This window comes from Mus musculus, chromosome 3 (genome assembly GCF_000001635.26).
Source record: "Mus musculus strain C57BL/6J chromosome 3, GRCm38.p6 C57BL/6J".
Taxonomy (NCBI): Eukaryota; Metazoa; Chordata; class Mammalia; order Rodentia; family Muridae; genus Mus; species Mus musculus.
In genome coordinates this window covers 137,279,222-137,300,995 of record NC_000069.6, presented here as the reverse complement: position 1 = coordinate 137,300,995, position 21,774 = coordinate 137,279,222, and the positions used below count along the sequence as shown (strand labels likewise).

At 42.1% G+C, this 21,774-nt stretch overlaps 1 long non-coding RNA gene across 1 annotated transcript; it reads right to left on the bottom strand.

Moving 5' to 3' along the window:
• Positions 1 to 287: 287 nt before the first annotated feature.
• On the bottom strand, positions 288 to 11,379 carry Gm567 (predicted gene 567). Its single transcript, NR_163863.1, has 3 exons — positions 11,230 to 11,379; positions 1,703 to 1,930; positions 288 to 400 (listed from the first exon to the last, which is right to left on the bottom strand). It is a non-coding gene; the product is annotated as a predicted gene 567 (long non-coding RNA).
• Positions 11,380 to 21,774: the final 10,395 nt, after the last annotated feature.

Genomic DNA, 21,774 nt, shown 5'->3' with positions numbered 1-21,774 from the left:
GAGTTCAAGTCGTCTAGTGTTTAGTTGAACATAGAGACTTCAAGCCATGTCCAGCCTCTCCAGGGAAGTCAGTAGCTGAGATCTCTTGGCAATGAAAGATAAGAGGAATAGGGTTAGTTGTACTGGAGACATACAAATAGTGAGTTATCTTAAAAGAACCCAAAATAGGCAAAGACAATGAGACTAGGGTTAGTTTACTTCCTTCAAGCTGCCATAAGAAAAATACTTAGTCATCTGTGTATTAGTTACCTTTTGTTGTTCTGAAAAAACACAATGAAGAGAGTGACTTATGGGGCAGTGAGTTTATTTTGGTTTATAGTTCCAGGGAGAGAGTTCACAAGAGCAGGAGAGGAATTGCAGAGGCTGAGAATAGCAGGAAGCTGGGAGGCCACATCTTCAGCTACAAAATGAAGCGGAGAGCAGAAGTTAGGCGAGGCTACAGACTCTCAAAGCCCAGCTCCAGTGACTTATTTCATCCTGCAGAACTCTGTGTAGTAAAGGTTCCATGCTTTCCACAAGTAGTTCCTCCTTTTTTTGCATGAAATATTGCATGAAACGCCTGAAGACTATATGGGACATTCTCATGAAAACCACCACAGCATTGCAATAGAGTTCCTGCAGTTCTACAGGCTAGGGATTCCTATGTCTATTGAGGGCTTCTTCTTCTTTTTCTTCAGAGATAGCTTCCTTCTTGCTGTGTCTTCATATAGCAGAAGAATCAAACTATACTCTGAGGTGTGTGTGTGTGTGTGTATCTGTCTGTCTGTCTGTCTGTCTGTCTGTCTCTCTCTCTGTATGTGTGTGTATCTGTTTGTCTGTCTGTCTGTCTGCTGTCTGTCTGTCTGTCTCTCTCTCTCTCTGTGTGTGTGTATCTGTTTGTCTGTCTGTCTGTCTGTCTCTCTCTGTGTGTGTGTGTGTCTGTCTGTCTGTCTGTCTGTCTGTCTCTCTCTTTCTCTCTCTCTCTCTCTCTCTCTCTCTCTCTCTCTCTCTCTCTGTGTGTGTGTGTGTGTGTGTGTGTGTGTGTGTGTGTGTGTGTGTGTTTGTTTGAGATATCACCATCTTCATTCATGGAAGGCATCCTTAGAACTGGAATCCCTGGAACTCCAGTTTTCAGCACAAGGGCACTGAGAGAGAAGATTTCCATGGAGAGCCATAAACAGCCTATAAAAGATCTAAACACAGGAGCAAGTTGACTGGATAATTATTATGAGAGTCATACAGAGAGATATGGGGTGGTATAGACTTGAGGAGAAGAAAAAGTGGAAAGAAATTAATATCGAGGAGACATGTTTATGAAGAAACATTTAGTGGAAATCACTTTTAGATCAAAAAAGGTCCTTATTATTTTATCCAAAAAATTGGATCAATATTACTACTTCACAGGAAGGTGAAGTAAAAACAAAATCACTTGATAAAGGAAAAAGATGGTTTTGTTTTAGTTTTATAAACCTATGACTAGTTAAAAGGGACCATTTAAAGCTCATTGATTTTTTTTCTTTCAGATTCACAAAGAATTAATACTGATAATTAATAAATAAGCACATTATGAATACATATTAATAAAAATATGGGATCACTTGGGGATATTATTTGGAAAATCTGGGGGAATTTTCTAGCTTTTCTGTTCACCAACATCCACCTCATATGGTCACAGCCTCTCCCTGGGCTTGACATGTCTGTCTTCATCCCATGGCATACTTACCTCTGACACTGATTTCCTTCCTGGTGTGGCTTTCAGGTCTGAAGGGAACATTCCAGCACAGGAGTTGGCTCCGTGTAATATATACCTGAGCTGGCCTTGAGGGATCCATTTTCTCCAGATATCCTCACCTCTTAGGAAATACCAGGTCTTCGAATGTGAGGCAATAGTCATAGAGTTAAGATGGAAAACGTAAATAAAACAATCCTTCATCTCAGATGCTCTGAAGCCCTTTAAGAGAAATACCAGAATGATATTTTTTGTAATATATGTAAATATTTTTTTACTTATTAGGCATTTTATTCATTTACACTTCCAATGCTATCCCAAACGTCCCCCAAACCCTCCCCTGCCCACTCCCCTATCCACCCATTGAGGCTATTCCAGGGCCTAGCAAACACTGAAGTGGATGCTCACAGTCAGCTATTGGATGGATCACAGGGTTCCCAATGGAGGAGCTAGAGAAAGTACCCAAGGAGCTGAAGGAGTCGGCAACCCTATAGGAGGAACAACAATATGAACTAACCAGTACCCCGGAGCTCATGTCTCTAGCTGCATATGTAGCAGAATGATATTTTTATTCTCTCCTTTTTTTTTGTACCTCCCAAAGAGTCAATAATAATAACTTTGCAAAGATTTATTTTGTTAAAGCTTTCTGTAACTTCAAATTATTTCTTCTTTAAAATTCACAGGAGGTAGGAAGAACATTTTAAAATTCTCTTTTAGTTAATTGATAGCCCAAAGCCTTCTGGTGATTGTTGTCCAATGGAGACACGCCCTCACAGACTGGTGGTTGAACTCATAACTGAGTCTTTCCTCAGATTTCTTTTAATTAATTTTCTTTCACTGAAGGCCTGGCATGTCCAGCCGTCCAGCTGATGCACAGCAGCTGTGAAATCAGAGGACAAGGCTCAATGTTTTTGGTGTTGTGGGCAAGAAAGGAAGATGACAGCTGGATTTAGTGCTGCTGAGCAATGGCTCTCTGTCTCTGGTTAGAGGGAAGGAGTGGGAGGAGGAAGGAGGGAAAAATACAAGGGACCTGAAGATAGATTTTGAAACACCAGGAGAATAAAAAGAAAAGTTAAGCCAGAAAGTTGTTATTAAAAAGGAGGTTTTTTTGTGATACTTGCAAATTACTGTGACCCATTTTTGCCCTCTATACATTTGTAAGCCAAGAGGAACACCTTGATTCAATTTATCATGCTTAACAGAATTCCAGAAGGGAATATAAGTAGTATGGCCAATTCCCAAAATGCTAGAATATAAATGATATTCCATGGTGCCTGTCCCAGTCAATGCCTCCACCTGCCTATATTAGCAGGAAGACCTACCTGAAATTTACATGTTCTATAAGGAAATTTTTATTTATAACTGGCATAGATGTTAGGAATGGAATCGAAACTACAACTCAAAGGAACTTTCTCTGGGACCTGCCGATGGCTGCTCTCAGGTTGCCTGTGCAGGGGTAGTTTGACCTTCATGTTGTACAGATGTAGTAGACCATTGAGCACATAGCCCGTGGCTATCAGAGTGTCCTCTATAACTCATGGGTAGTCTCTGTATTCCCAGCCAGGCTAATAGGCAGGAGAAAAAGGCAGTTGTTAAATGATACCTATGGTATCTGCACAGCATAGCTTCATGGGCAAGGGAAAAATAGCTTTTTGTGAAGACAGAATCTTCAGTCTTTTTAATAAAACAAACAAAAATCCAAGTATTAGTAACTTAACCAGATATACACTGAAACAGAAGTCTAAGACCCTAAAATTCACAGTTGAAAACTAATTTCCAACAGGATGTAGTCTCATAGGTGGAATAAATTTCCTTGTTGAAGACACCCCAAGTCCCTGCCTGATCACTTTTGCTATGTGGGGATATAATGTGGAGATGAGCATCTATGGATCAGGAAATGAGCCCTCATTTAAAACAAAATCTCTTATCACTGTAATCTAGGACATCTTAGGGTCCCAAACTATGAGATATAATTTTTTTTGTTGTATGTAAGCCAATCAGCCTCTGATGCATTTCTTCTAATAGCCATTTCAGAATAAAACAGGAAATGGTATGTTCATCATAGCAGGAAATGACTGACAGTCCAGGGAGAAGAGATGAAAAGGATGTCAGAGATCTTGGATGTCATACAAGAGGACACACAGTAGCTCTGCTGTCCTGGAGCACTCTGCCCTTTATTGAGAGTAAATAAAGGTAATTTGAGAGATGTAAAGGACGACCTGCCTCCTTATTTTTAAAAGAAGGGAGCCAAGAAGGTGACCCTACAGAGACCCAAGGGAACAATGTTTGCTGAGCTGTAGGGGTAGGATCTCTACCACAGTGAAGGAAGGCACCCCTCTTACAGACATCCTAAAGATGAGCCCAACAGCTGAGCCTGGAGCGTCCAATCCAAAAATGATTGAGATGCTCGTAGGCTTTAAGATGTAAAGGAATATGTACTCTTGGTTTTGACTTCACTCTGGACCTGTCTCTTGTTCTCCTTTCTCCCTTTTGGGAAAGAAATGTTCTCTAATGCATGTTTTGCCTATTGTATTTTGTAACTACATTGATCACATAGCTGAGGATGAATCTGTCTCAGAATGAATCATATCTCAACCTCATCCACTGTATTTGATTAGATGATATTCAGACTTTATGTTTTGAGTTGGTGGTAGAATGAATTGAGAGACTCAATGAGAGTTATTAGGTTGGACCAACTACATTTTGCATGGGACACAGGCATGAGTCAGGGCAGTAGGGTGGTTCTGAATGGTTCTGGCCTCCCATAATTCATTGAATCTCATCTCCACTGTCAAAGTTATTTGGCAGTGAAGTCTGTGATGGGTGAGTAGACATGAAGTTTCTGAAATTGGATTAACATCCTGACAGAAAAGGCACCGAAGAGCTCACATGCCCTTCTGACACATGCAGGTATAGACAGTACAAGTCTCCGAACCTGTATGTGCTGGACCTCTGACCTCAGACTTCTAGTATCTAGACGTATGAGAGACACATTTTGTTATGCATAATCCACCCATCTTATGATATCTGTTAGAATAGCTATGAACTACTAAGAATAGGTACAAAATAAGTGACTATGACCAAGGATCCACAGCACAGCATGGTGCAGAATCCTTCAAGATTCACTTGAGTAAATTTGCCAGAAATGCTCCCTCAGTACAGCGTGAGTCTCCTTTCCCTCCTAGAACATTGTAAACTTCCCCAGTTCCCAGGACACTAGAGAAGGGATAATTTATAACACTGAAGACTTATTACCATTGTGGTAAATTCATTTCTGCCCACAGAGACAGCATCGCCTCAGGCTGTGTGTCTGTCTGTCTGGGGCTGTGCCTCATCTAGACTTGCTGATCCTTATGATAACTGTGCCCTGTAGTCTTTGACAGTCTGCACCTGTAGGAGCCTGGAGACTCGACCCTTGTAGAGCACGCTATGTTCCAGCTTCTTACCATTTTACTTCTGACACTTAAAACTGGTGACAGCCATTTTCCATGGTTTGGAAGAGAATGTCACTTCCTTTAATCCTTGTGTAGTGAAAGTACCCCCTTCACAAAATGAGACTAAGTGATGCTATTTAGTTGTATTTATTTTTCTACAGGTAGTAGATGATATGGAATAAAACATTTCCTCTAACTCCCTTTCCTACCTGTGAAAACTCCTTAATGTTATCCTAAATGGCTCTACAGAAATATGTTTTTTGTAAATATAAACAAGTTCACAAAGTGTATGTATATGCTTTAATGTAAGCTCTCCCAGAGCTTCTGTGATGTTCTGGAATAGTTCATACACTATGTTTATTCCTAGTGTGTCTAGAACTTCTAGAATTGTCTGGTGAAGTCGCTGAAGAACAATCCCTGGGAACTGGGAAGGGAGGAAGCCCCTTGTCACCTTCATTTGGTGATTTCTGGCTTCACTCAGGCTCTCCACATTCCTTTTGTTAGTAGTCACCTGACATGGTTTTCATCTTTTGTTTGAGAATAGCATTTTTCTTTGTAATCCAAAGGAGAATGATCGTAAGCCATCACAGGAGTTTAGCCTAATTGTCTTCTTTGATAGGAGCATTGTTTTCTATCTTGTTAATATTAAATTGCTTTAGAACTTTGCAAGTTCTTTGCTTTATGTATCTTTGTGATTTTTAAATATGCCCTGTCTTTACTTTTTTTTTTTGGCGGGGGGGGGGGGTTCGAGACAGGGTTTCTCTGTATAGCCCTGGCTGTCCTGGAACTCACTTTGTAGACCAGGCTGATCTCGAAATCAGAAATCCTCCTGCCTCTGCCTCCCGAGTGCTGGGATTAAAGGCATGCACCACCACACCCGGCTCTGCCTTTACTTTTTATTTGTGGAAAAGAGGTCAGTACATTTGCTCCTCTAACTTTGGCCAACTATATACCTCACTAAGGACTATAATATTTATACTTGGATTGAACTCATAGTCTTGACCTTTGCCCCAATCTTTTTCAGCAGTTAAATAGATTTTAGACCACAATTTTCCCCTGTGAATTTTTTTTTTTAGTTATTCTTTTCCTAAATGTTTATTTTTGGTTTTAATCAAGTATATGTATTTGAATCTATGCATGGATATGTAGACGTGTGTGCAGGTCCCTATGGAGGCCCAAAGGGGGCTTCAGAGTCCTTGGGGCTGGAGTTACAGGTGGTTGTGAGCTTCCTGGCATGGGTGCCAGGGACTGAGATGAGCCATCTCTCTAGTTTCTCTGCCCATGTCTTGATTTGTTACACTTCTGTTGTCTTGTTTACCAGCAAGGTTTTTTAGAACAGTTGAAAGTAATTTCCTTCAAATCTTGGTATTTAAATCAAAACTTAGAATTCTTTTAAACTACATGTTGAAATTTTCTTGATTTCAGGGAACTCTTTAAATATATATATTACTTTCAAGTGTATACATATACACACACACACACACACACACACACACACACACAGACACACACATATATATATAGTATGTCTTATCGTCTTATTTCAATATATTCTTCTATGAGATCCTGGTATGTTATCTAGGGCATTCTTACTTATCTTGCGTATCTGTGAAGATATAGTGGAATATTCTTGGCTTTTTAATAATGTAATCTCTGTGAAAAAGAGAAGATAAGAGAATTTTGGTCAAGAGATGTAAATAAATCTTCGTTGAGTATTAGTAGCCAGATTGCAGTCAGACACCAACCAGTGTGTGATTTAACCAACACCCTTCCTCAGGTTCTAAATGTTAAACTGAGCCAGGGAATAGACGTGCTCAAGGGCAGTGTAGGTTTCATTCCTGTTGAAGCATGAAGCAGAGACTTGGCTCAAAGCACCAAGTGTCAGCCTGACCGAAGGGAAACTTGAGCCCCTTTAGATGATGATTCTCTGTACACAAAGAAATATTTCGTCTACAGGCTATGAACTATAAATTAAAAACAAACTTTAATTAAATATTTATTTATCTCCTATAAAATACAATGACAAAAGTGAATATGTGACCATTACTTTCAAGTCAATTTCTGGATTTCTGGAGTAATATTTACAAGGGCTCGGGTTATGAAATGATAATTCTCTATAGATATATGGCATTGCCAATGAGAAAGAGTGAACTTCACTGTCTCCAAAGGAACAGAAACAAGACCTTTCAGCTTTCATGTATCTGACTTATTCCAGGTAGGTATAGGCATGAAGTCAAAGAATAAAACCATGTTGTCAAACAAATACCTTGCATTACTGGCTTAGACCAAGCCTGGGGCTAAGTGAGAGCAGCCAGTGCAGCTCTGTGCCAGATATCCACTTTAGGTTGTTTTGAGTGACGTTTGATTTTCAGTTCTTACTCAGAGGAGCATGGCCCATGGCAATTTGTAACTCACAGGCATGAGAGCATGGAAGTCCAGGTTCTGCATGACAGAACTAAAAAGGAATCCACAGGAAGCGAGTGGGGTCTGTGAAGTGTGCCAAGAGGGCCGGCAACTTAAAATTCTTCAGCTGCGCTGTGCATTACACATCGGCCGGCCCTTCTATGGCTATCACACAGTTTCCCTTTTCTGGGGTTTCCTCTTTTCACTCTCTGCCAGAGAGAGGAGATAACAAAGCATTTCCCCTTGCACATACTGAAATCAATTTTGCCAGTAAGTACGGATCCTAAAATGAAACTGTCTTGACCCTCTCATAAAAGGAGGCATTTTCAATTGCCTGCTGATAGCTGTGAAGTATATATCATTTTTCATACTCTTAGCCTTAGTAATCTGTCAGGTGTCTGGACATTTCATTACCAGCAATGTTTTACCATCTATCCATCTCTGCTCTTCTAGGTGCCTATTTTTAACACAGAGACAATAGATATCAGCCAGTCAATAAAGGATTATCCTGATATACGATGTTTAAGAACAGGTATCCTGGTATCAGATAATGTGGTACATCTGGGTTGTGTTCGAAATTCCCTCTGAGCATTAGAATTTGGTGTCATACATGATGAGGCAGAATTCTTTTCTTTTAAAATAGTATCTACATAACTAGATCATATGATATGTTTAACGATATCAGTATTAAAAACTATGAAAAATGCTATGAAGAAAGAGGGCTTGATAAGGGGACAGAATGACAGGGTTGTACTTTGGGTACAGTTGTTAGACAAGCTGTTCTGGGAAGATTTTGTTTGGACAAGGGCTTAAATGAACTGGGGAAACAAATCATAAAAGCACTGGGAGGGAGGGTTACAGGCAGAGGAAAGAGCAACTGTAAGGATGCAAAAGAAGAAGAAGAAGAAGAAGAAGAAGAAGAAGAAGAAGAAGAAGAAGAAGAAGAAGAAGAAGAAGAAGAGGAAGGAGGAGGAGGAGGAGGAGGAGGAGGAGGAGAAGGAGGAGAAGGAGGAGAAGGAGGAGAAGAAGGAGAAGGAGAAGAAGGAGAAGAAGGAGAAGAAGGAGAAGAAGGAGAAGAAGGAGAAGAAGGAGAAGAAGGAGAAGAAGGAGAAGAAGGAGAAGGAGAAGGAGAAGAAGATGATGAAGAAGAAGGAGAGAGAGAGAAAGAGAAAGAAAGAAAGGGAAGGGAAAAAAGAGAGAGAGCATGAGAAATAACATAATTTCATGGATAGAGAAGATAGAGTGTAAACAATATTCCTGTCTCTCTTAGAAACCATTTGCCATCTAATTCAGCCAACATCCCAGTAAGATGAAGATCCTCTATGATGCAAGGCAGCAGTCCTCCAAGTATGGTCTTGGTACCAGTGTTAATAGCAGTTTTGGAACCTTATAAATAGTACTCATTATTGGACTCCACGCCAGACTCTTGCAGGATATTTGCTCATACCTTGATCCATAAGACTGTGTTATTTACTGAAAAAAGAACAAACACTAAAACCAAACCAACCAACCAACCAACCAACCAAATAAACAAAAATACCAAAACCAAACTGTTTTTAGTTGTGGTGTGGCTCAGCCCTTAGTATACACACCTTTAATCCTACACACCTTTAATCCCAAACAATGAAGGTAAAGTTAGTTAGTCGAAGGAAGTACCCATGTCTGAAAGTGATGTCTAATTGAGTGGCAGATCAAGTAGCAAATCAGAGAAAGATTTGATAGGATACACCCAACACTCACAAGAAGAGAGAGGAAAGGGAAGCTATTTAAGGGGCAGTGCAGAGAGAGAAGGCAGTTTTATTGCAACAGTTATAGAAAGACAGGTTGCAGAGGGAGAACAAGCTAGACATAGATGAAGACAGAATGAGCCAAAGAATGAGAAGGAACCAAGAGACTGGAATATTGCCACAGTTGGTGTGAGTCTAAGCAGAGCAATTCAGAGGCAGAAAAAGAGACACCAGATTGAATCAGTTAGCTTGGAGAGGAGTTTGAGTCAGAACAGCTCAGTTGTACCAACCTGCCAAAGATCAGAAGGAACAAGAAAGGGGAAACCTATTCAGCAGCAAGTCTCAGAGGCTGAAAATATTCTAGGCCTAGATAAGATTGTACAGAAGTGCTAGCAAGCTTCCAGGACTAGGCCTAGGTTAGCAGATGAAGGCAGTATGCCTCTGAGATGACATTGAAATCAGGTGAATAAAAGTTACTATTACACCAGACCTAGTAAATGAGAATTTCTAAGGGAATGGCCCAACATTTTGTTTTAATTAGACTCTCTGATGATCCTAATGTACATTGAAATTCGACCACCACTTTCAGTGATGGTTGAATCTTGTCACTACTAATAATTAGATATGACCTCACCAGCTATAAACTCTGTGCTTCACGTAGTCTCTCTGTTGTACTCTCTCTCTCTCTCTCTGTGTATATACATATATACTTGTGTGTTTTCATATATATATGTGTGTTTTCATATATATATATATGGATGTTTTTATTATATATGTGTGTATATATTAAATATACATATATGAAAATGAATAAAAGCAGAAGTGAACTAACATTATCCTATTTGTAGATTAAATGGTCTCATCTATATAAAAGCTAGAAAATGATGCTTCAAGTTCCTATTACAAACAAGTGCTAAATGACAAGGTAAAGAAGACAGATATTTCCCTGGTTCACATATAGCAAGATAAGACAGGCAGTTGGGTACGCACATTCTCAATTGATTGAATATAGAATTTTTCATGATGGCATAAAGTTGGGGATCAAGGAAGAAAGAGGGTAATTATGACTGGGAAGAGCAGAGATGCGGGGTCACTTTCCTAGATGTGACATATCTATACAGAGCCAAAGCTATCCTTAGTCTTGACATCATGGAAAGGCTGGGATTACTGAATTCCTAAGAAGAAATTATTTTTGTATATATGCATGAGACATGAAAGTGCCAGCCATCAGCTACATTATTGCAAGCAATAAGAGCCAGACTTAATTAAAGAGGAAACTGTAAGATATTAATCATTGAGAACAAGAAAAATAAGGACAGAACTGAGCACAGATCTTAAGGGGCCTTTACATTTCTAGTATACAGCCAACATCAGTTTCCCTACTTTTCTCTCATTCTTGTTTTTGAAGGAAATCTGGAGGCAACCACATTATTTTGATAATAGCAGGAACAAGGGAAAGCAAAGGCAGGAATACGTCTGGAAGTGGAGCCCAGACAGAAAGACCCTTTAAGGGTTCAGCTTTCCCTTCTGTTCTTATTCCTTCCTTCTCCTGTTGATGTCCAGAATGACAAGCTGTCAGCCTTTGGAGAGACAGTGGGAGGGGCAGAAGGAAGGTGGGAACGGAAACAAAATGGAGGCAAAGGTGAGAGAGGCTCAGGGAGTCCCTTAGAGATTCTCTGTTCTTAAGGCCTGGCTGCCGGGAGCAGAGTTTTTGACACTAAAGTAGCAGAGTCTTGGAGTTTGAATCCTTTGTGGCACATTATTTATGACTGAGTTCTTTGTAAGTAGTTATTTTTAATGACTTTGTTCCCACACTAAGCCCTTGGTACCACTGTGCTAGCACAACCTTGTGAAACATTGACCACTTTGTTCTGTTTATAAAGGATGACGGATTTACAGTGCTGAAAATAAAACCCACAGAGTCCATAAAGCCCACACTCTTGGTCCCAGCTCTTACCTCACTCCGCATTTAAACAGGTTTCCCCAGCCACAGTCATAACCATGGTTTGGTGCCTTGCTCAAAGATGGAGGCTTGCAAACGGTGACACTCTCTCCCAATTAGAGGCAAAAGCATGGGCTTCTCTCTGTTCCTGTTCTCAGGTTTCCTGGTGGACAGGAGGCATGATGAGGCTTTATATAAACATTACCAGTGTGCATTACCTCTGGGTAGTTTGAGGTTTGAAATTTTCCACTCTTAACAGACACTTAGCACATTTCCAAGAGAAACAAAGAAGCCTTACTTTAGCACTACATAATGTGTAGTTTCAAATATAATTAGATTGCATACACATAGTCACACTCAGGGAGACATAGGATGTCAACTCCTAATTTGCTACCAAAAACATTGTCTCCAGTTATTTTCCAGAGATTAGAGTGGTAACTTCAGTAATTGAAGAGGGGGATAAACAAAGTTAGCATCAAATTATAGTCTGACAAAACTTTAAATTCTGCATTTTAAGGTCTGTATGAGCTCATGTGTCACAGGTCCCAAAATAAATAAGTGTCCGAGTGCCTGAGAGGAAAACAATGGTATAGTTAAAATCATCTATGTAAATGAGCAAATGAGTCAAGTGCCCAGAATGCCTTCTGCTAGGGGCAAAGCTAAATTATAAATAGGGAAATGTCCCACTTAATGTCCCTTACCTACAGGAAGATTGCGGAACAACCACAGAAACACAGACTTTTGCTCTATCTGTGACATAATAATAATCCTGTTGGGAAAGCATGAATAACTTTGAGTTATTGATACTGTAGGTTATGAGTCCTGATTAGAGACTGGTTAGTGCTAATGCTTTTGGCCTTGAATAAGACCTGAAAGAAATCAAGCCTGTAAAAATTGTAACATGAATCAGAGGAGCACACGTGGCCCCCACTCCTCGCTGAGGAGCTATGGATGGCTGCTTTGGTGAGAGTCATTTCTCTTTAGGGGGATGTCCCCTTGGTAGGCTGCTCATGCATCAGTGGATCGTTCTCCACCCAGCAGAACACAGGCGACACTAATTGCACTAAGTAGGTTATAAAAGCAAAGAAACAAAACCCCAAAAGAGATCAGGTAGCAGAGAGGAGAGGATTCTGGAAGGAGTTGGAGGGCCGGATGGATACGATCAAATTACAGTATATACATGGATGGATTTTTTAAAAGAATAAATGAAAACAAAACCAATCCAGAAACTGAGACACATAAAGAGGAAGTGATACGGAAGACTGGCTCTCTGGATAAAGCAGTACAGAACAGGAAACAAGGTCAAAGCTGGGCAACAAGCACCAAGAAATGGGATGCCTTCCATCCTCCCTCTTTTCTTGAGACAGGGTCTCACTAAGGAGCCTTGGCTGGACTCAAACTTGTGATATAACCAGGCTGGCCTTGAACTCAGAGATCTATCTGTACCTTCCAAGTGCAAAGATTAAAGGTATGTGCCACCATGCTTGGTCCTCAACTTCTTTGCCGTAGCCTAGAGGTCCTGCCTCCCCGGCCTGGCCTCTTACCTCTCAGTTCTCTCCCATAACTACTGTAGCCCATTCCACACTTGCTGGCATCTGTCCACCTTGAGCCTCTTTGCTGCAGTTTAAACCTGCTGGTGATGCTTCTGCCCGAGGGCACTTCATCTTTCTGAAATGAACTCTTCCCTTGTAGGTCGGATGTGTTTTGTTTTGTTTTGTTTTGTTTTGTTTTGTTTTGGTTTGGTTTGGTTTGGTTTGGTTTGCTTTGCTTTGCTTTGCTTTGCTTTGCTTTGCTTTGTTTTCTCATTTATACCACCTTGGTCAAAACTTTCATTTGAGTAAGTAAGGCATTTCATGACTATCTCAGTCGCATGGGCCAAGATGTTTACTGCCTTGCCCGAGCATGCGCAGTGAGGCTGCATGCGTGGGCTGCCTGCCAGGCTGGACTGTTCCTCGTGATCCGGACCTGTCAGCCTATCGGTGACCGACGTGAGCTCATGCCTGGAGTGTGTGTGAATTCTGATTGGATGAGGTGGGCTGGAGATAGATGAGGTTAGTTAGCACGAGGATAGTAGAAGTTGTTGTTGTTCCCGGGAGTTAGTTAGGAATATAGCCTTGCCCTAAGTAGAAGTTGTTTAGCCCTTGCCCTAAGTAGAGGCTAGTTGTAGTAAGAGAAGCTGTTGTAAGGGGAGTTGTTCTAAGAAAAGCTGCAAGAAGGAGAACAAGTAAAGAAGCTGTTGCGTAAACCCGACTTGGGTCGTTCTTGTCTTTCCGGCTCGAAGGACCTGAGTAACAACTATCTTATTTAAATTTAAATAAAATTAAATTCATTTAAATTTTTTCATTGATTCTCAAGATGCTCTGGTCCCTTCCATTCTTGGCCTTTTACTCTAGTGGTTATTATCCCTTTTCAATGACAATTATATATTTTGTTTCTTTATGTTAGCTATTCCATGGGTGACTAAAATATTTGGTGTAACATATATAGTTATTCAATAAATACTCATTCAAATTTTTCTTAAAAGACTTTTAAATATCAATTAGCACTTAAACACCCAGCCCACTGTGGATACTCATTATGAATGCTTACAAAAATCAGGGTGTTCAAGGAGAACATAGCCCAGAGGTACAGATATAGGTCAATAACCATTCAGAACTAAAGAGATGGGAAAGTGGCCTGAGGATACAGGTTCTCTGGGGAGATGGATATCCTATGCTATGGCCTTACCACTCTATAGAGCAGTTAGCCAGTTATATCTGTACCTAGGCCACAAAAATGTCATACTATAATGCTTAGTAGCAATTACTTAGGAAAAAACCTAAGAAGGGATTCAATAGAATTTAGCAACCATCATTATCTTAAATTTATTCAATATTCATAAATACTTCAAAATTCCAAAGATACCCCATGGAAAAACACATCTGTTTGACAAATATTGATGCTGCTGATATGAATTTTATTAATGCTGCATATGTGGTTTGCTGTTCTTAGCTTTGGGGACTCAATAACAGTTCTTTGTAAATGCTAGTGTGACTTTATGTAGGCCAAAGACTCACTGTGGACAGTTTAACTTGTCAAACTTGGGTCACAGGAAGAATGTACACAATGCAACCGAAGAAATGGATGGGTGGAAGGAGATCAGCCAGTGGGTCCTTCTTTCTTTCCCCTCAGAGCTGAGAAATACAATGCACTGGGGCCTTCGGCCTGGTTTGAAGGTTGTCTGAGACCTGGGTCCTGTGACTGTGTCACAATACATACTATACTGCTATCTACCATGCATTTCTTTGAACAGCTCTCTGACTTCAAGCTTGTCTCACTGGGGAGGCAAATTGGGATTAAGTAAAATGTGTAAGTGATCAATAGTTTTGGTAGATAATACTACCCTAATGAACGGACTCAAGACTGTCTCCCAGGCTGGCATGAGTCATTTCACATTTAGAGATACTGTAGGGGCTTCGGATGCACCAAGGAGTCATATTCCTCCATAACAGCATGGAGTTATTTCTAACGGCTCACTGGAGAGGTTGAATCAGAAGAATGACACACCATCTCAAGAACAGTGTCCTAAAGAGGCCTATAACTGCCTCTCTGCCCTGTTATTTTCAGGGAAAACTTCTCCCTATGGCATACAGGTGGGAGAAGATCATCTTTTAAAAAAGAGCCAAAGCATTAGGTTAGGAACATCTTAGATAGCCAGACTGCATCCTCGAGGTCCTGGAACACTCCTAGTTAGAAGCAGGTCCATGATATTGTGTCTTCTGTTCTCCTTGACAAAGGTGGTGGGCTAGAGTGATGGTTTCATTTCTGTTAAAATGAATCAATGGTTAAAGCATGTGTTCCAACCCCCAGGGGAATTCAATTCCTCCCTGTTATTAGACGCGTTCTCACGACCGGCCAGGAAAGACGCAACAAACCAGAATCTTCTGCGGCAAAGCTTTATTGCTTACATCTTCAGGAGCCAGAGTGCAAGAGAGCAAGCCAGCAAATGGCGAAACCCCATCCCTTTTTAAGGAGAATTATCCTCCACCTAGGATGTATTACTCCCTGATTGGCTGCAGCCCATCGGCCCAGTTGTCATCACGGGAAAGGCAGAACACATGGTGGGAAAACTGCCCCTGCATGTGTGCAGACTATGTTTACCACTTAGAACACAGCTGTCAGTGCCATCTTATAATGGCAAATGTGAGGGCGGCTCCTCACAGATCCCCCTTTTCTTTTAATAAGAGCAATAGGCCACCCATATTAATGAGAGTGGAGATAGAGGTCAAATCCCCAGTGTGCAGGTAAAGGAGCCGTACACATAACCTCCTCCCAGGCTCATCACCCAGAGGGGTCCTGGTCTGGTCCCGTGTTGTTTTTCCTGGGGGAAGGACACTTGAACACTCAACCTTCTTGAAAGATGACATGTCTCCCTAGAATAGGCTCATATATGCCGCAGAGCCCTTCTACTGCAGTGCTTAGCCGTGCAACTCTCTCGGGCTGCTGAAGCACACTCACTCTATCCCGTGCAATGAGACTAGCCTCGTGGGGTTTAAGAGCTGAGTGGCCAGCGACCTATTGCTTAAGCATAGATAACTATATATCAGGGGAAGCACCATGTTCTAGTCCTGCAAGCGCCTGGGCAATAACCACCTTGTCTCTCCTAGTTTGGGCCTTAAGCTTACAGACCAATCAAAGAAGCAACACTAATCCACAGCAAAGTGTATCTCCAAATAATATTAATCCCACCCATTTTTTAAAGAAGGAAAATGCTGAGGAGATCCAATTGGGTAATCCTTTGGTCAGCGACAGGTCCAAGCGCGTGGAGTTGACCTGAAGTCTCAATTCCCGAAGGATCTGTTCAAATTCAGCCATCCAATTCTGTAACATATACTGAAAAAGACTTTTTGACAAATTAGCTGCCCTAGTAAATTTAACATACTGAATGGAAATAACACACAATCCCGGAAACTTTTGTTCACATCCCTGCTGAGTTATTTGTCATAATACATCTAGTTGTTTCTGGACAAGATCTATGCGTTGATTAACCAGCATGAGACCTCCCTGTATCTTGACATTAGCTGAGGCCTGTTTATCTATGACTGTAGTCACTGAGGCTGACAAAGTGTTAATGGTGTCAGTCGTCTGGACCTGTCCAGACAGAGCCAAGGCTGTCTGAATCAAGGCTAAACCCAGTTCCCAGTTAGTGGTAAAAAAGCAGGAGAATACTTGAGCATTATACATCACCGTCATTGGGAGTGGAAATATCGACATTATCCCCCAACGCTGCTCTCTCATTGGACAAAATAAGGCCCAAATGCTGCATAATATCCCTTCCCCAGAGGTTAACCGGGAGTGGGAGCACATAAGGTATGAATTTCCCTTGCTGTCCTTCAGAGGATTCCCACGTCAAGGCAACGGAGCTTATAGTGGGACATGATTGATAACCTAGGCCCTGTAATGAATGAGATGACTCTGTGGTGGGCCATGCTTTGGGCCACCAATGTGTAGAAATTATACTTTTATCTGCTCCGGTATCAAGGATGCCTTCAAACTCTTTTCCGTTGATCTTAAGGCGGAGCTTAGGTCTATTATTCAAAGATACAACCAAATAGGCAGAATCATTTCCTGAGGAGCCCATTTTCTTTATCTCAGGTCCTGCAAATTTCTCCCTGGTATTATCAGGGAGGAGCAGCAGCTGAGCTATCCTATCTCCTTTACTAATAGAAAAAACGCCTTTAGGGCTTGAGCACAGGACCTGTATTTCAGGGGAATGTTGACAATCCATAACTCCAGGGTGGACTACTAAGCCCTGCAAGGTGAGTGAACCCCGGCCGAGAATAAGGCCCATGGTTCCCAGGGGCAAGGATGGTATAGGCTCCACCGGCACCGGCTGAATACTCATTTGAGGCATTAATAGGAAGTCGGAGGCGGCACGCAGGTCCACCCTTGTGGGTCTTCCTGGGTCGCCTCTCTGACTGCTTCCTGGGTCCTGACAAACCGGTTCCCATATCTTTGAGGGCCCTGGGACCGAGGGCCCGATGACCCGTTTTTTGGCACATAAGCTGATTGACTATCAGGTGGGGGAAGGACTCTGCCCTTTATATCCCTCACAGAGCGACACTGGTCAGCTCTATGATAACCCTTGCCACACTTAGAGCAAAGAGTGAGAGTCCCTCCCTGTTTACCTGGAGCTCTGCAATCTTTCTTAAGATGCCCAGGCTTCCTGCAGTTAAAACATGTCCTCCGATCATTTCTGCCCATGGAGCATTTTTGGGATTGAAGGATGGCAGCCGCTAAGCCTGCATTGGTGAGAGGTCCCCCAAGCTCCCGACAAACCCTGAGCCAGTCTTGTAAACCTTTGTTCTTTCTTGGGGCTATGGCTGCTCGGCACTCCTTTGTGGCTTGCTCATAGATTAGCTGTTTTATCAGAGGCGCAGCTTGCTCTGACTCTCCAAAAATACGCTCTGCTGCCTCTGTCATTCTGGCCACAAAATCTGAGAAGGATTCCTGAGGTCCCTGGATTATCTTTGTTAACTGACCAGTGGTTTCACCTGCTCGAGAGAGCGCCTTCCAGGCCCTAATAGCCGTGGAGGAAACTTGGGCATAAGCTCCCCAATGGTAGTTTGTTTGATCAGCAGAATAAGCTCCCTGACCCGTTAACAAGTCAAAAGTCCAATCTCTCTGCTCTGGAGTCAAAGCAGCTGCGTTTGCTCGGGCCTGCGCTTGTGCAGCTTCGTGCCAAAGCGCTTTCCATTCCATATATTTGCCCATACTAGGGAGAGCGGCTTTTACAACCGTTTGCCAATCACCAGGAGTCATAGCGTGATTCGCAAGCCTTTCCACTTGTGCTATAGTGAAATTAGCACTGACTCCATAGTTACGGACCGACTCGGCAAGCTCTTTAATCTGTATATACGCTACCGGAGCGTGGACACGCCCACCCTCGGCTCCTTCAAAGACCGGAAATGCCTGTTGTATTTTCCTTTGTTCCTCCTTTGGAATGAACGAGTCTGTGCATTGCCTCTCTGTCCATTGCCTCTCTGCGCAGGGCTGATGCACTACGCAGGGCGGGGGCTCAGCATAGGGTGGAGGTGCACTATGACCTTGAAGCCGACTGCCAAGAGGCCAAGCAGCAAGCTGGCCTTCGCCAGCCGCTTTTGGCTTCCTTAACTGATTAGCTAGCACTTTACCTGGCTGGTACCCTTTTTTCTCATAATGAGCTGCTTCTTCCTCCCAGTCTGTTTCCTCAGAGGAGAATTCTTCATCTGCTTCAGAGCTACTAAGAGCTGGCTTCCTGAGCTCATCTAGTGACGAGTATCTCCTAGAGACCTCCGCTAATCGATCTTTTTTCTTTTCTTTTTTCTTTTCCTTCCTTCTAATCTCTCCCCAGGTATTCTTACCTGACCTAAACTTTTCCTCAGGTTCAAGACCCTTGGAAAGGCCTGTATACTTATTTTGTGCACCATGTTTCCTCTTTGTTCCTACTCTCTCTCCCCACTTTACTTCTGATAGCTTGTCCTGAATTTCATCTAGAATCCGCCCTATCTTAACCACTTGATAACATGTGAAAAGGAACAAAAGGGCTTCTAACACTAGAAAAAATTCAAGGCCAAACATATTCCACTTTACTTCTGATAGACTGTCTTGAATTTCCTTAGAAAGTTCAAGATCAGACTTACCTCGTAAAGCTGTACTCACTGGTACTCTCGTTCCCCAGCTGAAAAGTTCTGAATTCATACAGTTGAATCCTTCTTAACAGTCTGCTTTACGGGAACCTTTATTACCGCGACCCGCAGTTCTGGTTCTGGAATGAGGGATCTTCCTTGCGCCAGTCCCGAGTTTTTTCTCGTCCCGGGTTTCGGCACCAATTGTTATTAGACGCGTTCTCACGACCGGCCAGGAAAGACGCAACAAACCAGAATCTTCTGCGGCAAAGCTTTATTGCTTACATCTTCAGGAGCCAGAGTGCAAGAGAGCAAGCCAGCAAATGGCGAAACCCCATCCCTTTTTAAGGAGAATTATCCTCCACCTAGGATGTATTACTCCCTGATTGGCTGCAGCCCATCGGCCCAGTTGTCATCACGGGAAAGGCAGAACACATGGTGGGAAAACTGCCCCTGCATGTGTGCAGACTATGTTTACCACTTAGAACACAGCTGTCAGTGCCATCTTATAATGGCAAATGTGAGGGCGGCTCCTCACACCTCCCCTATCTCCTCTTGACAAGAATGATTTGCGATGCACAACAGAGGTTGCTGAAGTTGCTGGAGTGCCTGGGACACGAGTTTTTTTAATTACACTTACTGTTGCTATGTGTCATATTCTCTCTCTAAGCTTCATCAGCATCTCCGGCTCGGCACAATGGAGTTCAGGGGCCAGCTTGAGAAAAACAGAACTCAGTTAAGAAGATCTGAAGAGCCAGGCTGGATAAATATTCATAAACACATTCACACTACCTGCATCAGAAAGGGCTATGAACTCCCAAACACACTTCAAGGTCAGTGCATCGCTTTCATCTGTTTCCAGCACTTTGCATAGTTGGCAGCCCTCCCTCCTCTGGGGAGAGGCAGGACACCAAGAGAGCACACGACTCACATTCTCGGCCCAAATTTCCATAACCACATCACCAGATGGGATAATAATCATCCCTGAAATTGATGCACAGGCTTCGGGTCTGAGGAAACTTCTTCCTGCTTCTTTTCAGAATCGTTTCTTCTGGCTCTTTAGACATAAAGTGTTCTTCCTTCCAGGAAAGGTTACAAGTTAAGGTGGTTTGTAAAAGAAAGAAGTGTGAATCCCATGTCTTTGGGGAGCACTGCGGCTGGCCCTCTTTGACAACTAAATGCGATGAAAACCTTCCCAGGTGATTGGGAGCAGTCACTGGGAGGCCTCTGTCCCCTGCATGGTTGTCTCCTGGCCACCTTGGCTCTGTCTCCACAGCATTTTGTCATTATGCCGAAGTATCCTCTCCTAGTCTCAGGCATGTCCTCTGAGTTACTCATTCTATGGAAAGCCAGTAGCATTGAGAAGGTTCCAAATCAATGCAACTCAAACCATACTTCTAGAATCTGGTACAGTAAGGAACTTGATGTTGACGATACATAACAGTGTCAAACTGCCCCGAAAACTTCAGACGAACCTTAAACACAGTTAAGTTGTAGCACACAAATATCAAACAGCAACTAGGTAGTACAGATTTTAAAAACGTTCAGTGTTCAAGACATTATTGATACCATGGGTAATCTGAGAATGCTCTGGTAGAGATATAAAAATCATTTTCCTAGTTATCCATGTATAAGACAATCTCTTACAATGTAATCTCAGACATAGGGCGTTCAATGATGATGGAATGGAGGATAAGTGCAAACCTCTGGTCGTAAGAATTTAGAAACTGAGCTGCAGTAATGAGCCCGTATCTGCATGGTAGAGTCTACAGATCAGTGAATACAGGAGGGAGGGAGTATGCTCAAGGACAGATTAGCTACAATGCCAAATAGTTTATCAGCTGCTCAGTTACTGCCTTCTGCTCCAAGGAGGTGACTGTAAGTCTGATTGTTGCTTTCTGTTTTTTTGCTTATTTACCATGATCAGCCCTAGTGCAGAGGCTAAGGAGAATATAGCCTTTCTCTTTTTTTTCTTATCTGTGCCTTGAAATGCACATCTTTTATATAGCTTTAACAGAAATCAATGAGTGTGTTAAATATGTATTTTCAGCAGCATCCTGCCTTGCATATTTTAACCCAATGCTGACAATTAAATTGGTAAAATTCATTTTAAATTAAATTATAATATTTATTCCTTCCCTTTTCTCCTTCCAGATCTTTGCATAAACTACTTCCTGCCTCTATCAAATTATTGGTTTCCTTTATTCACTAGTTGATATTGCATGCATATCTGTACACATGCATACACATGAACACACATTCACACACATACACATACATACATACATACATACATGCATACACATTACTAAATAGACGTGTTCGGTCTGTATAATGTTACAGATATGTATATTTTCAGCACTGACCATTTGGCATCAAACAATTGATATGCCTTTCCCTGAGGAAGGCCGTCCCTCACACTCTCAGCTTCCCTTAGTTGTTTATAGTTCTTTTAATAGGTGTTTTGTTTTGTTTTGTTTTGAGAGGGGCAGGGATGTTAAAATGCTGTTAGTAAAGCAGTACATGGATGAGTTAACTTGTCCCATCTTTGCGTTGCCTTCTTATAATGAAAATGCAGCCATTATGTATTTGGCATGCAAACAAGACCAGGCTTCCTGTATTTTAATTTGCTAATTCTGGCAAGCTTAGGAGAGGGGGTGGGATGTTTTTGTTCTTGTATGCTTTGAAGTCTGTGTCTTTGCCTTCCCTTAATTCTGAATGGTAATCAAGACCTAAGTGGTTCCTCAACTCAAGGATTCTTTCTTTTTTACTAGATATTTTCTTCATTTACATTTCAAATGCTACCCCTAAAGCCCCCTATAGCCTCCCCCACACCCTACTCCCCAACCCACCCACTCCCACTTCCTGGGCCTGGCATTCCCCTGTACTGGGGCATATGATCTTCCCAGTACCA